This window comes from Geotrypetes seraphini, chromosome 2 (assembly GCF_902459505.1).
Source record: "Geotrypetes seraphini chromosome 2, aGeoSer1.1, whole genome shotgun sequence".
In the NCBI taxonomy this organism is placed as follows: Eukaryota; Metazoa; Chordata; class Amphibia; order Gymnophiona; family Dermophiidae; genus Geotrypetes; species Geotrypetes seraphini.
In genome coordinates, this window is record NC_047085.1 from 126,247,571 (window position 1) to 126,261,815 (window position 14,245).

The following is a 14,245-nucleotide window of genomic DNA, read 5'->3' on the forward strand; positions in this document are numbered from 1 at the left end:
ATCGCACAAGAGTGTACCTAGGAAAAGGGAACATCTTACATACTGCAGTGAGAGTAAATCTAAACAAGCCAGACTAGTACAGATTGATCCTGCACAGTCAATGCAAACAGAGAACCATCCCTTTCGTACACACATAACACACTTTCGCTCAGTATGGCAAAGGTGCGTGCTAAGGCCTTTGCCATGCGCCTTAGCTGGCGTGCCGAACGGCTAAGTGCCGTTCCCTCCTCCGAATTTGAGAACTCCTGGCTAGACGGAGGGGGGGGTGGAGCACGCTCGCACGCCCTGATGGGGGAAGGGGGCCACAGCAAAGCTCCGTGCAGGAGCCGGCCCGAATCATCGGTGGATGTGGAGGGGGGCCGCTGCAGAGCTCCATGCAGGAGCCGGCCTGATCACTGGTGGAACCATTGAGGAGTGCCGATCCCTCCTCCGAATTTGAGAACTCCCGGCTAGATGGGAGGGGCGGAGCATGCTCGCACGTGCTAATGGGGGAAGGGGGCCACAGCAAAGCTCCGTGCAGGAGCCGGCCCGAATCTTTGGGGTTTTCTGCATGTCAAGGCCATTTTTACTGCAGCAGTGTCATGGTCAATAGGGTGGTCCATAACACTATGGTAAAAATTAAACCATATGAGAACATGCTTAATAATATGTTCTATCTTATGTAAATAAGATATGGTTAAAATTTGAAGTAGTTTGGGACAGAGGTCGCTCATGGTCCTACAATATCCTCATAAGGCTGTTAACAACATAACACCTATATTTGTATACCGCATTACCTTCCATTTCTATGCGGTTCACAACTCAAAGAAGCTGAAACAGACTCAGGAAATACAGATTTATAAAAATAGTCACATATAAATCTGTATCAATGTGGTTAGAAACTGTTACTTACCTAATATTGGTTGGATACTAAATAGCTATTCTTTGAAGCTGTTATTGACAACAGCTTTTTGTTATTTGAATAACAAAGTTAGAAGAAAGTTAGTTTAATGATAGCAGAAAGTTAGTTTAGTGATAAATAGGCTGTTGAAAACCTAGGAAAGATTAGGTTCTTACCTTGGTAATCTTTTCTGGTAGACAGACATTCCATTTGTGAACCTGTGGGTAGTTAATCCTTCTCGCGAGAATTTTTGTAGAGCGCTTCATTAGCATTCTTTTGCTTTGCTTCTTATCCTTCTGGGATGTCCTCCAATCCCTCAGTTCGTACCAAAGAAGTTGGTTAGCCCTGGAGAGGAAACAGAATAGGGAGGGGTATGGGGACACTCCCAAAGAAACACATTTGTTCTGCTCATATCATTAATCAAATAACAGATAAACAAAATTTAACCATTTGCAATACATAACAAGGAGAAAAAAAAAACAAGTCACTAACTTGAGTACAACCTACACTAAGAGAGTGTGGAAAATTTTATAGATACCCCCTAGCTTCTTAAACATAGTAATCACGTCCTCTATCCTTATCAAGGCTGTATAAAAGAAAGAAATGAGATGTCTGGGTTCTCTGGCTCCTTTGAGGCACTAGCAGGCAAATAAACATCTGAAAGGGTGGGCTTTAGGAATGGAGTGTCCACCAGCAAGAAGATTACCGAGGTAAGAACCTAATCTTTCCTTCTAGCAAGACGAACACTCCATTCCTGAACCTGTGGGACATATCAAAGTTGTCCCCTGAGTTTAGGGTGGGACAGATGAGCCTGCTGTCAGAACTGAAGATCTGAATGTGGAGTCCTGTTTGGCCATCACGTCCACCCTTCATTTCATTAACGTATAGAGAGAAGACCAAGCGGCAGCTCTACAGATTTCTTCTAGGGACACTGCCGAAGATTCCACCCAAGAGGAAGCTATGCTTCTAGTGAAGTGCATTTTCATGGATATAGGTGGACTTTTTCCATTTCCACTATAGGCTGAAGAAATGGCCATATGTATCCAGTGGCATAGTAAGGGGGGCAGTCCTTTGTAAGGGCGTGGCACCCATCTTCCTCTCTGTCCCCCTGCTGTGTGCACACACCGCTTCCCTTCCCTCATACCTCTGTAACATTCCTGGCATGAGCAGCAACCCCCAACTTGCTGTCACACCTGCATCGCTCTTCCTCTGACATCACTTCCTGGACCCACACCTAGGAAGTGACATCAGAGGGAGAGCCCACACAGGCACAAAAGTGGGTTAGGGGCAGTGGCATACCTAGCATATGTGACACCCCCCTCATCTATATGAAAAACATGATTTTTAGTAACAATCCACATATCGCACAAGAGTGTACCTAGGAAAAGGGAACATCTTACATACTGCAGTGAGAGTAAATCTAAACAAGCCAGACTAGTACAGATTGATCCTGCACAGTCAATGCAAACAGAGAACCATCCCTTTCGTACACACATAACACACTTTCGCTCAGTATGGAATATGTAATCACAAAACTACCCCTCCTCCTTTATACAAAATCATAGTGTGGTTTTTAGCACTAGCCACAGTGTAACAGCTTTGAAGCTCAAAATTCCTACGAGTGTTGGAGCTAATATCACCATCGCTGGCGATAAAAAAGCCTGTCTCTGCCCCCTCTTTCCTCCCTGCTTCCATAAAGTGAGGGCTGTTTTGAGTCCAAAAGGGGTGAAGGAGAGCTGACAAATATGTTCCTATTTTGGGCCATGACATCAATAACGTTTCTAGTCATTCATTCCTACCAGAACATCAGGCCTTGATCACACTGGCAAAAAGGCTGCTTGGAAAGAGGCAGCTCATCTGGTCACCTTCAGCTTCCACAATCCACACGTTCAGTGAAACGTCTTGTCAGTCCTCCTAAGTCACTTGGTCTCATTGGCCTGCCATCATGTATAGCAAACAGAACTTATGTCATTTGTGTCTTTGACACAAATGGAGAAGAAAAAGGCTCAACAATTTCTGGTCAAAGATCCTGCAAACTGGAGAGATGATTCAATCGACCAGTATTTGAAGTACCGTATTATCTCGTGTATAATGCACTGCCATGTATAATGCGCACCCTTAATTTTTTTTAAAAACAACATAATACAAAAAACTGTATACCTATGTATAATTTGCAGGCATAATTGTTGATGTCCCTTTAATGTAAATGCGGCACAGCATAAGCTATATATGTTAAATATTTGACAAGTGCTATGATTACTGGATTGGTGAATTTAAATTCGAAACACATTGAACTACCTGTAAGTATTAGATATGAGTTCTAGACATTATATTCTATAAATTGCAAACGTTAAAGTAATACCATAGGTAACTCAATACCTTCTGACCGAGCCCAGTTATCACGGTGTGTATACCTATGTATAATACGCACCCAGAGTTTGACGAGATACCATATTATCTCGTGCGCATTATACACGAGATAATATGGTAGTCGGCATCATCAATGACAGTAGTCAATGACTCCGCTGAAAGAGCAATTGCCTTAATGCAGCAGTATAATTCAAGTCTCACAAAGCATGAGGAGCAGAAGCAGCTCCTCCTTCACCTTGTTGCTCAGCACAGAGACTTATCCAACTTACTCCAAAGCCACACTGATGAATACTAACTGGAATAGGACTACCGTTCAGCATTCACACATAACATTTTGTATTTACTGTGGAATAATGACATTAGTTGCTAGTCATCACTGAACATTGAGCAATACATAATAAATCATGAGGCCAACAAGCCTATTTTCAGCTCTAAGTAAAACAAACACAGTGCATCTTAACTTCTTTCCATGTGCATTTGCTCATAATTCAAGTTTAGATGGAAAATATGAATTCTGTACTATATTATTCTGTATATATATGAATTCTGTATATATTAAATTATATTATTCTGTATATATTATATTATTCTGTATATATATGAATTCTGTATATATTAAATTAAAAATTGTCAATTGACTGCTAAGGGCCAGTTTCTATAAATGGCACCAAGTAGCGATTACATTATAGGTGCCACTTGGTGCGGTTGTCAATCAAAAAAACAGCACCATTTATAGAATCACGCCTAGCGGCACCTAAACAATGCTTCTATGCTCCTGCCCTGGTACACCTCTGGACCACCAATGCATCAAAGGTAGGCTGTGGATGAAGGGAGGGAGGTGGAGTGAAATAGAGCTGGCTGGAACAAAACATGGAAGGGAATGCTCCTGTCCTGGCTCACCGTTGGACCACCAGGGCTTATGGCAGGCTCGCAGGCGGCCTGCAGTCAGTCTGGGAGGGTGGCGGGGTAGTACAGAGCAGGGAAGGACTTAAAAATAAACCAAGACCCCCATTTTTGGACCATTTGTTGGCCCCAAAATCTTGGTTTATATTTGAGTATATAAGATATATCCAACTTGGGGCATTCAAAATTTGCTCTCTATGTTATAAAAGACTTGCTGAATGCAGAACCTTCTGTAAAATATGTATAAGGGAGTGGAGAAAATTCATGTTATCTGGAGGCATATATAGAAGAACAGCCTTTTTACAATAAAAATACATTTAAAAAATAAAAAGCACAGTATCACTCTGGGCTTTGTATGAGTAACAGCAATTACACATATAAACGCCAAATTTTCTAAAACTGCAAGTACAAAGATGAACCAATTAAGGAGATGAGGTCAAACTCACAATTTCTAGCATGTTGACACAAATTCTCAAAACTTCATGATTACGTAAGTTTCCCCCTTCAAACTCTCTCCCAAACAAGAAATCAGTCCACATAGGTAACTTAAAGCAGGTGGTGTTGCAAAATATGAAATGCACATATGTTCTAAAGGTCTACCTAAACTTCACCCAGAATACACGCTCTTTAAATATGCACATGCCATAGGCATACATATATAAGGAGTGCCTATGTATTGTATATGTACTGCGATTTGTACATATAATTATTCTAAAACTACCTCAATTGCTTCAGACAACTTTCATAGTAAATAATTTACCCTCCTATATACAGTATATTTAAACTTACCTCCAGCATCCAGCCTTCTCACTGCTTCCCGGAATAAAATACTAGCAGCAATCAGACACTAAAATAGAAAGAAAAAATATTTAGCTAAGCAATGCAAAATAATCACCATTGTTGACACGAGATAACAATAAATTCAAGTGTCACATTTGTACAAACCAAAACTGAGGATGCCTTTCTCACAATGCCCCAATTCAGCTGACATCACAAAAGCATAGTGTTTTGTCTGCCTCTATCATAGTCAGATGTGGCTTGTACGATTCTGAATCCTTTCTAGGTGAAATGTATATAAATGTAGTAGTGTTACATTATAGCTTACATGGTTACAACTTTCCATAAACCTGGTCATGTCTTTCCAAACTGAGCAATATGATGCATTCAAGTAATGCCAAAGCTGCAGGTCACATACTGGGGGGGGGGGGGGTTTCTGGGAACCAGAACCAGATAATTCTCAAAACTATTCAGTGAAATGAGAGCATTGACCTTACAGGATCATAAATGGAAGACTTCATAAGAACATAAGAATTGCCGCTGTTGGGTCAGACCAGTGGTCCACTGTGCCCAGCAGTCCGCTCCTGGGTGGCCCTTAGGTCAAAGATCAGTGCCCTAACTGAGACTAGCCTTACCTGTGTACGTTCTGGTTCAGCATGAATTTGTCTAACTTTGTCTTGAATCCCTGGAGGGTGTTTTTCCCTATAACAGCCTCCAGAAGAGCATTCCAGTTTTCTACCACTCTCTTGGTGAAGAAGAATTTCCTTATGTTTGTACGGAATCTATCCTCTTTTAACTTTGGAATCTATCCTCTTTTAACTTTAGAGAGTGCCCTCTCGTTCTCTCTACCTTGGAGAGAATGAACAACCTGTCTTTTATCTACTAAGTCTATTCCCTTCATTATCTTGAATGTTTCAATCATGTCCCCTCTCAGTCTCCTCTTTTCAAGGGAGAAGAGGCCCAGTTTCTAAACTGAGTTCATCAGGTGAACTTGAAAATAGTAGCACTATTTAGAATGCTCAAAACATCGATCTGATTTTGCAGTAAAATTGTAATGATATTTGAAAAGAAATTAAGAAATTCTATGCATCCATAATATGAAAGTATTTTTATATTTTTGAAAGGCAATAGAAGCCCCATTTTTAAAAGGTAGTCTCCATTTACCTCAGTTTATTATTTTCAACCAAACACAACATTGGAAACAAATGTGAGAAAGACACAGTCAAAATATCAGTGTCCAGGAATACAATAACTCTCCACAAACTTAATGCACCAGATTTCACAAGAGGAATAGACAAATTAAAAAAATGAGCCAAATCAGACTAGGGGTTCTAGAGAAAGTCATTAAAAATGTGACCCACATGTGGGAGAATGAGTTCCAGGCACCTGCTGAATAGAAACACTGATGCATTGAAACACAGCTGTTAGGAAGCTACTCTTTTCAAACTGTTCCTCCCCTTTCCTGTCTTCTCCAGTCACAGACACACACAAAGCTGACTCAGATATATACATATCAATACAAAAGAAAACCCAGTAGAGGAACACATACAACTAATTACTCTAACAAGTCCTCAACGCATATAATGTTACAACACGGTAAGCACATAAACAAAGAACAACCGCTGGGTTTCCAACTGCTGTGAGAAATTGAGAATTTTCCGTGGTTTAATTGGTATTGCACACATACCGCGCTTGGAAACCCAGCGGTTGTTCTTTGTTTATGTGTGTTTCAAGTTTCTTAGGTTTTTATATACCGCCTATCAAGGTTATCTAAGCGGTTTTACAATCAGGTACTCAAGCATTTTCCCTATCTGTCCCAGTGGGCTCACAATCTATCTAATGTACCTGGGGCTATGGAGGACTGAGTGACTTGCCCAGGTCACAAGGAGCAGCACAGGGTTTGAACCCACAACCCCAGGGTGCTGAGGCTGTAGCTCCAACCACTGTGTGACCGTGTTGTAACATTATATGCATTGAGGACTTGTTAGAGTAAAAATGAGAGCTGGTCTCGATGGGCGACTATAGCAATGGGCTGGATGGCCCAGGTTGGTCGCCCATGGAGAAGCAGCTGTTAGGTGAAGGGGAAGGGAGGGGGGTATGATGGAGGAGGAGAAGGCATGATGGGAGGGGGGATATATAGTACATGCCTCTGAGGCACAGGGTTCTTTTCTGTCTCTCGGAGGCAGCTTTGTTGCGGTGAGAGTAGCAAGGGTTCCTCACCTCATCTTTTGAGCCGTGTTTGGTTGGTCCAGCCTGACGCAGCTGGACTAGGTTCGGCAGCCGTCGGGTTGTGGGGGGAAGGGGGGAAGAGGTGTGGTTAGGCAATGTATAGGTTGAAGAGTATGGGAGACAGAGGTGATCCTTGGGGTACTCCACATGGGTTGGACCATGGTTCTGATTTTTCTTTGTTTGTTTTGACTCTTTAAGTTCTGGATTGTAGGACTCATTTATACTATGTTAGTACCTTGACTGTAATTCCTCTTGAGTCTAATGTTTGTCGTGGTCTACTAGATCAAAGGCTGCAGAAAGGTCTAGTTGTATGATCAGCATTTTCTTGCCTATTGTGAGGTGTTGTCTCACGATGTTCATGAGTGTTCCTAGTAGAGTCTCAGTGCTATAGCTGGTTTTGAACCAGACTGTGTGGGGTGGAGTAAGTTGTGGTTTTCTAGGTATAAGTTTAGGGCTTTAGCTACGAGGCCTTCCATTAGCTTGACGTAAAGTGGAATTAAGGCTATGGGTCTGTAGTTGGATGGTTGGTCTGTTGCTCCTTTGGGGTCTTTTAGGATCGGAATTATAATGATTTCGCTGAGGTCTTGTGGGAACTGGCCATCTGTGAGTAAAGTTTGTATCCATTGTAGGAGCAGAGTGCGGAATAGCGTACTGGAGGTTTTCAATAGGTATGGGGGGCAGTGGTTAAGGTCACAGCCTGCATGACTGTATTTGTTATATAGTTGAGGTCTGACCATTGTATAGGTGAGAAGTGGGACCAGGTTCTGTCTGCTGCTACTGAATCTTTCTCTGTGTGGGGAGTTGTGATCTCTTCTAGGTGAGTAGGTGTTCCATTAAACGTGGCTCTGATATCTGCGATCTTGTTTTTGAAGAATGTGGCTAAGAGGGTGGCTGAAGGGGGGGGAGTTGTTATTGGTCAGATATGGTGTGGTGTCTGTGAGTTTTTAGTAACTGGAATAGCTTTTTTGTGTCTTGGGATCCTTCTATTTGCTTTGTGTAGTATGTCTTTTTTCTTTCAGCTTTTGTTTGTATTTTTGGTACAGTATTCTCCATGCTGCTTTTGTGGAATCTTGGTTACTTTTTCTCCATTTTCTTTCCAGTTGTCTGCATTGCCTTTTGAGTAGGAGCAGTTCGTTGTCGAACCATTTATCTGATTTTCTATGGATTCTGGTTTTGGATTATTCTGGGGCTAGTTCATCTAGGGTTGCTGTATTTAGATGGCTCCATTGTGAGATGAAGTCTTTGGGGTTGTAGTCTTGGATTACGGTGTCTGTTTTTGTCCAGAATTTGGTGGGGTTGATGTATTGATGTGAGTTGTAAATTATTTTTTGTGTAATTGGTTTGCTTTTGTTTTTGGTCAAATTGATTTTGAAGGAGTACGTATAATGATCAGACCAGAGGGAATGGTACCATATCCGTTTGATGTGTGGATTTCTGGTTGTATGGGTTGTTGGGACATGTAGGCTGCAATGTCGAGTTGGTGTCCTTTTTCATGTGTGGCTTGAGGGTCTAGTATTTTGTATGTTAAGGCCTCTAGGTATGTTACGAGGTTTTCTACTTGATTGTAGGATTGGTTTTCGAGGTGGAGGTTGAGGTCTCCTAGGATTAAGTTGTAGGTTGTTGTTAGTGAATTTCGGTACATAAAATCTTCAAATTTTGGTTTTGCTGTGTTCCAGCTTCCTGGAGTTATGTAGCAGAGCATGCATGTTAGTGCTCCTTTGAGTAATGTGCTTGAGAGTTGACAGGCTAGTAGATCCATGTATGGGGTGGTTATTTTGTCTTGTATTTTTAGGTCTAAGGTGGTTCTTGCTATGATGGCAATTCCTCCTCCTCTTATTTTCTCTGCAGACCACCATTATTTTGTACCCCTTTGGGCAGACTTCTGTTATTCTAGGGTCTGAATCAGAAGTAAGTCAAGTTTCTGTGAGGAAAAGGCAATCTATATTTTCTTCTTCTATCCAGTTTTTTATGTGTTCTGTCTTGGGGCCTATGGCTCTGATGTTCACGTATGCACGCGAGAGTGGTGTAGTCCATTTGTGGGATTTGAGTTAATTTCGGGTAGATGAGTGATCTTTGGTGATGTTGTGTTTTGGTCTTGTCGGTCTCCTTGTAGTTTGTGTGGTGGATTGGTAAGTGTGGGTCTGATAGTTTGTGTTTCTATCTATTGTGAGCCGTCTGGTTGGGTGGGTAATTCCCTTAGAGTTTGAAAAGAGTCTGTGGTTTATTTATGGTTGAGGTCATATGAGATTTGATAAGCAAGGAAGCGAGGTTTTTGGTGAACAACAAGTTAAGAGGGAGATGGGGCGGGGGGCAACAAGTTGGCCATTTCAGATCCATATGTTATATATATACACATATACTATATATACTCACTTCACAACACAAAGAAGCATAAAGATGAAACATGCATGCACCTTAGTTTCAGTGTGTGCAATACAGATTTAGAGTAAGGCGCATAAACCTATAAATAAATGCACATACAATCAGTTTACATACATTAAAGTTTCCTAATGTGCAGTAAAAATTGAATTATTAAAATTAAAGTATGAAACACACCACACCCCAAAAATTGGAATTCTGGAAGTTTTCAAACAAAACAACACACACACGCGAGTTCAGACAAACATACACACAAAGAGGTTGGAAATTATTCCATGTAGCATGTTCTGCATGTTTCCCATCCACTCCACCCCTATTTCTTAGTGATTCTAATGTGCATTTAATTTTCTTTGTTGTAAATTAAACTCTGAAACTTAAGACTGAAGTGTATAGGTTTCTTAATGGTTTCTATATATGGCAACACCCAGGCCCACACATGGCTATGCCAATGCAGCAGTCTCCAGTACAGGAAAAACAAGGCAATACATATTGCCATGGTACAGCAATACCAAAAATAAGACAGTGTCTTATATTAATTTGGGATCCAAAAAACACATTAGGGCTTATTTTGGGGGATGTCATTTTTTTCATGTACAATCATCTCTCACTTCCTCTCCTCCTCCCCAATTATTCCTCTTTCCTTTCTCTCCCCCTCCCCCCATGTGCAGCATCTTTCCTCCCATCTCACCCATCTTTTGTGCAGCATCTTTCTATCCCTCCCTCCCATCCCCCTGTGCAGCAGAACCCCTCCCACTCACAATGAGACTGACATACCTCTGCTCAGAGGCCTCCAAAAACAGCAGCGGCGGCAGCACTGTGAACGGGCTGCTTTGAGGCCATCCCCGCTGGGGCCTTCCCTCTGCCGCATTACTGATAATGTTATCAGTGACTCAGCAGAGGGAAGGTCCTGGCGGGGCTTCGGGAGGTTGATCTTAACTAGGGCTTATTTTCAGGATAGGTCTTATTTTCGGAGAAACATTATAAGCTCTCTTTATCAAGGCTCCTTTTATCAAGCAGCCTACAATCCTAACGCCTCATCAATGGAGGCTTTAGGTACTAGTGTGGCAGGCGGTTTAATGCGCGGTATTCCACGCGTTAAACCGCTACCGTGCCTTTGTAAAAGGATCCCTATCTATACACAAGCATAGCATGGTAAACATAGTTTTATATATTATATACAGTATATATAAAAACGTAGCATGGCTAACCTAGTATGACATGACAGTCATACTAGGTTAACATGGTAGAACCTTGCGCGGTGGACTAACTGACTAATGCACAGTTAGCATTGGACCACTTACCGCTCTCTATAAGGAGATACTAAGGTCTGGGTCCTACAAATGGTGCTGGTATCGGCAGCCACCTAAAAGATGGCCGCCAATCGCATATCAATCATGCAACACCACAGTCTGTATAACTTCGACTATCTCAAAGATAGGCATTGGAAATGTAGGCCAGGGTTTTTGAGGTCTACATTTCTAGTGCCTATGTTTGATGTGAATCGTGTCTACGATGGTGCCTAAGGTTGTTTCTGACATTAGCCACACCTATTTCAAACCTTAAGCATTCTTAGGCGCCATTGTAAACGTGGTCTATGCACTGGGTTTATAGGTGCCTCCATTTGTGGTTTTAAACAATTTTAAAGTGGCTTTTAAATGGCTTTGCCACTTAAGTTAGGCATTAGTAGGATGCCTATGAGCGCCTAATTTATGGTGCCGTTTATAGAATGCAGGTTTAAGTGCCTCCATGCTAACTGCTACCTGCACACCAAAGCAAATGTTAAAGCATGAATTGCAGTGGAATATGCTGGGCATGCCTCCATACTTCCTGCATTAGATTTGTTGCTAAGTGTGTTAATTTCCTCTTAACCTGCAGTAACTGCAAAATTTAAACACACTTTAGTGAAAGTATCCCTTGGTCATGCCCATTTTCTTCCCATTAGGGGAATGCTTATTTTAAAACATTTACAGAAGCTTCCTGAACCTTAAAAATACTTGTATGTTAACTCGCGGGGGGAGGGGAGGTTGGAGAGGGGTGAGAGCTATTTAACTACTGTGGAGCAATCACAAAAAGCACATCCCTATGAATTATTTTCACTGAATGCACAGCTAACCATTTCTCTCAACCTAGGATACATAATGGGTAGGTTCTCAGAATTAGCCCAAAATATCACTCACCATTTAAAAAATTAATTCCTGTACAAAGGAGTCATTTTAGCTCTTAATACATGATTCCTGTCATGCAATCTCAAAAATAATGTGGCCGATATGTTCCACTAATCATTACATGATAAATGCTAATTTGCCTAAGTAAGACCTATACAAAAAGTATTAGTCTTTCAGATGTGAACAAATGAGCGCCTTGGATACTGTGACTTAGTCTGAAAACACTAAATTGTCCAAGTTTCCTCAAACTAAGGAACGTTTGAATGGCCAATGAAATTTGATCCCAAACTATAAAGAGTCTAACCATACACCCAAATTACAGGCTAGATCCTAGACTGACAGCACAGTATCCCAAAAAAAATGCCAGACTTAAATCATAGGCTCACCAGAGCCCAACCACATCAACTAAGTCTTACTCATATTCAGCTGCAGTTCATCAGATGTATGCCATGAGCCAATCAGTTTCATTGTAGAAGTTATTCCCTTTGCACTTTAGCAACGGGAACCATTATCTGGACATCGGCATGTACACAAAGGGATGGATTCAGTAAATGGTGCTGAAAGTTAGTTTCTAGGAAGATATTCACTGGGTTTTTGCCAGGTACTAGTGACCTGGATTGGCAAGCTACTGGACTAGATAGACTATTGTTCTGACCCAGTAAGGCTATTATGTTCTCATTCTGTAAAGGGCAATCTTGGTCGAGTGGTCTTTATAGACTACAGCAGTATCTCGCAAACTTTTGAAGTCGCAGCACATTAAACTTGGAGACACATCTAGAAGGCGTTAACGTTGATACATTGACAGGGACCTGAGTTTGCTATTACTACACCTTGGGGGGCAGGTGCAAGAGGTGCCGGCGCCAGCTGACTGCCTACAGGACGTCTCTCGCTGTGAGAGGCATGTCCTGTAAGCAGTCAGCCAGCGCCTCTTCTCCTTGCCATCGTCTCGCAGCACACATAAGAACATAAGAACATAAGCAGTGCCTCCGCCGGGTCAGACCATAGGTCCATCCTGCCCGGCAGTCCGCTCCCGCGGCGGCCCAAATTGGTCACGACCTGTCTGTATCACCAGAAGAGGCTCCCTTGCCACCTTGGTTTCTCATTTAAGTCCTGTCTTCCTATCGAAGTCCTAACCTTCCGGTCTTGCACATGCACGACCTGGTTTGGTTTCTATACTCATTACTTGGTTAGTTTTCTATACTTGTGTTACATCCCAGCTCCTCCCTCAGTATCCCACGATCCCTTTATCCCTCAGGAATCCGTCCAATCCCTGTTTGAATCCCTGTACCGTACTCTGCCTGATCACTTCCTCCGGTAGCGCATTCCAAGTGTCCACGACCCTTTGGGTGAAAAAAAACTTCCTTGCTAGGGTTGTTTTGAACCTATCTCCCTTCAGTTTCTCCGAATGCCCCCTCGTATTCGCTGTCCCTTTCAGTCTGAAGAATCTGTCCCTATCCACCCTCTCTATGCCCCTCATGATCTTGAAGGTCTCTATCATATCTCCCCTGAGCCTCCTCTTCTCCAGAGAGAAGAGCCCCAGCCTATCCAACCTCTCGGCGTATGGGCAGTGTTCCAGCCCTTTTACCATTTTTGTTGCTCTCCTTTGGACTCTCTCACACAGTTTGTGATACGCTGGACTAGAGCATAGCGCATATTCTGGTGCCCAGCTTTGAGTGTGAGGACTTTACACTATGTTTCAGTTGGTGTAAAACTAGCACACAACTTGGGTGAAAAGTCCCCATATTCTATAACACTGCATATAATTCTTTGGAATACCCCAGACCTGCCTATGCCCCCATCTGGGTTGTGCACAAGAGGATTTGGGTGCGGATCTTTACAGAATAGCACACTGCCAGATCTACTTGCAAACCCAAATTAGAACCAATTAATAATAATGATTAAAAGCTCATTAAGTTTATTTGCATGTGGGTCTCAGGTTCGCACCCCAATTTGGGCATCATTCATAGAACCCGAGGAAAAATTTTAGCCCAGCTGTTTGTAGAAACAGAGGGGGGACCATATAAAAACATTAAGCAAATAAGGTTCTAATGCTGGAACATGAAGCACTCCATAACCCTGAATCAAAGATAGTGGAAGGATACATCCCACTAATATCTGTTTGTTCAATGGACACGAAACTACTGCAGCATCGAGGAAAAGGCATGCCATGTCAGGCCAAGGTCTACTGAGCCCAGCACTCTGTCTCTAGCAGTGGCTAGTCAATTACCCAGCAAAATCCAGGTGAGATCTGGGAAATGACAGACCAGTAAGCCTCACTTCAGTACCGGGCAAAATGGTAGAAACGATTATAAAAAATAAAATTGTGGAACATGTAGACACACATAATTTAATGAGAATGAATCAGCATGGGTTCAGCTGAGGGAGATCTTGCCTCACAAATTTGCTTGACTTCTTTGAAGGTGTGAATAAACATGTGGATAAAGATGAGCAGATTGATATAGAATAATTTAGATTTTCAGAAAGCTTTTGATAAAGTTCCTCACGAGAGGCCCCTGAGAAAATTAAAGTTTCATGGGATAGG

General features: G+C 42.1%; 1 protein-coding gene across 1 annotated transcript in view; it reads right to left on the minus strand.

The window, feature by feature from the left end:
• Positions 1 to 14,245, minus strand: part of MAPRE2 (microtubule associated protein RP/EB family member 2) — a 296,029-nt gene that overhangs the window by 220,754 nt on the left and 61,030 nt on the right. The window contains exon 2 of the mRNA XM_033933722.1: positions 4,943 to 5,000. The gene's annotated coding sequence lies outside the window, so the exon portion shown is untranslated. The remainder of the gene's footprint in view (positions 1 to 4,942; positions 5,001 to 14,245) is intronic.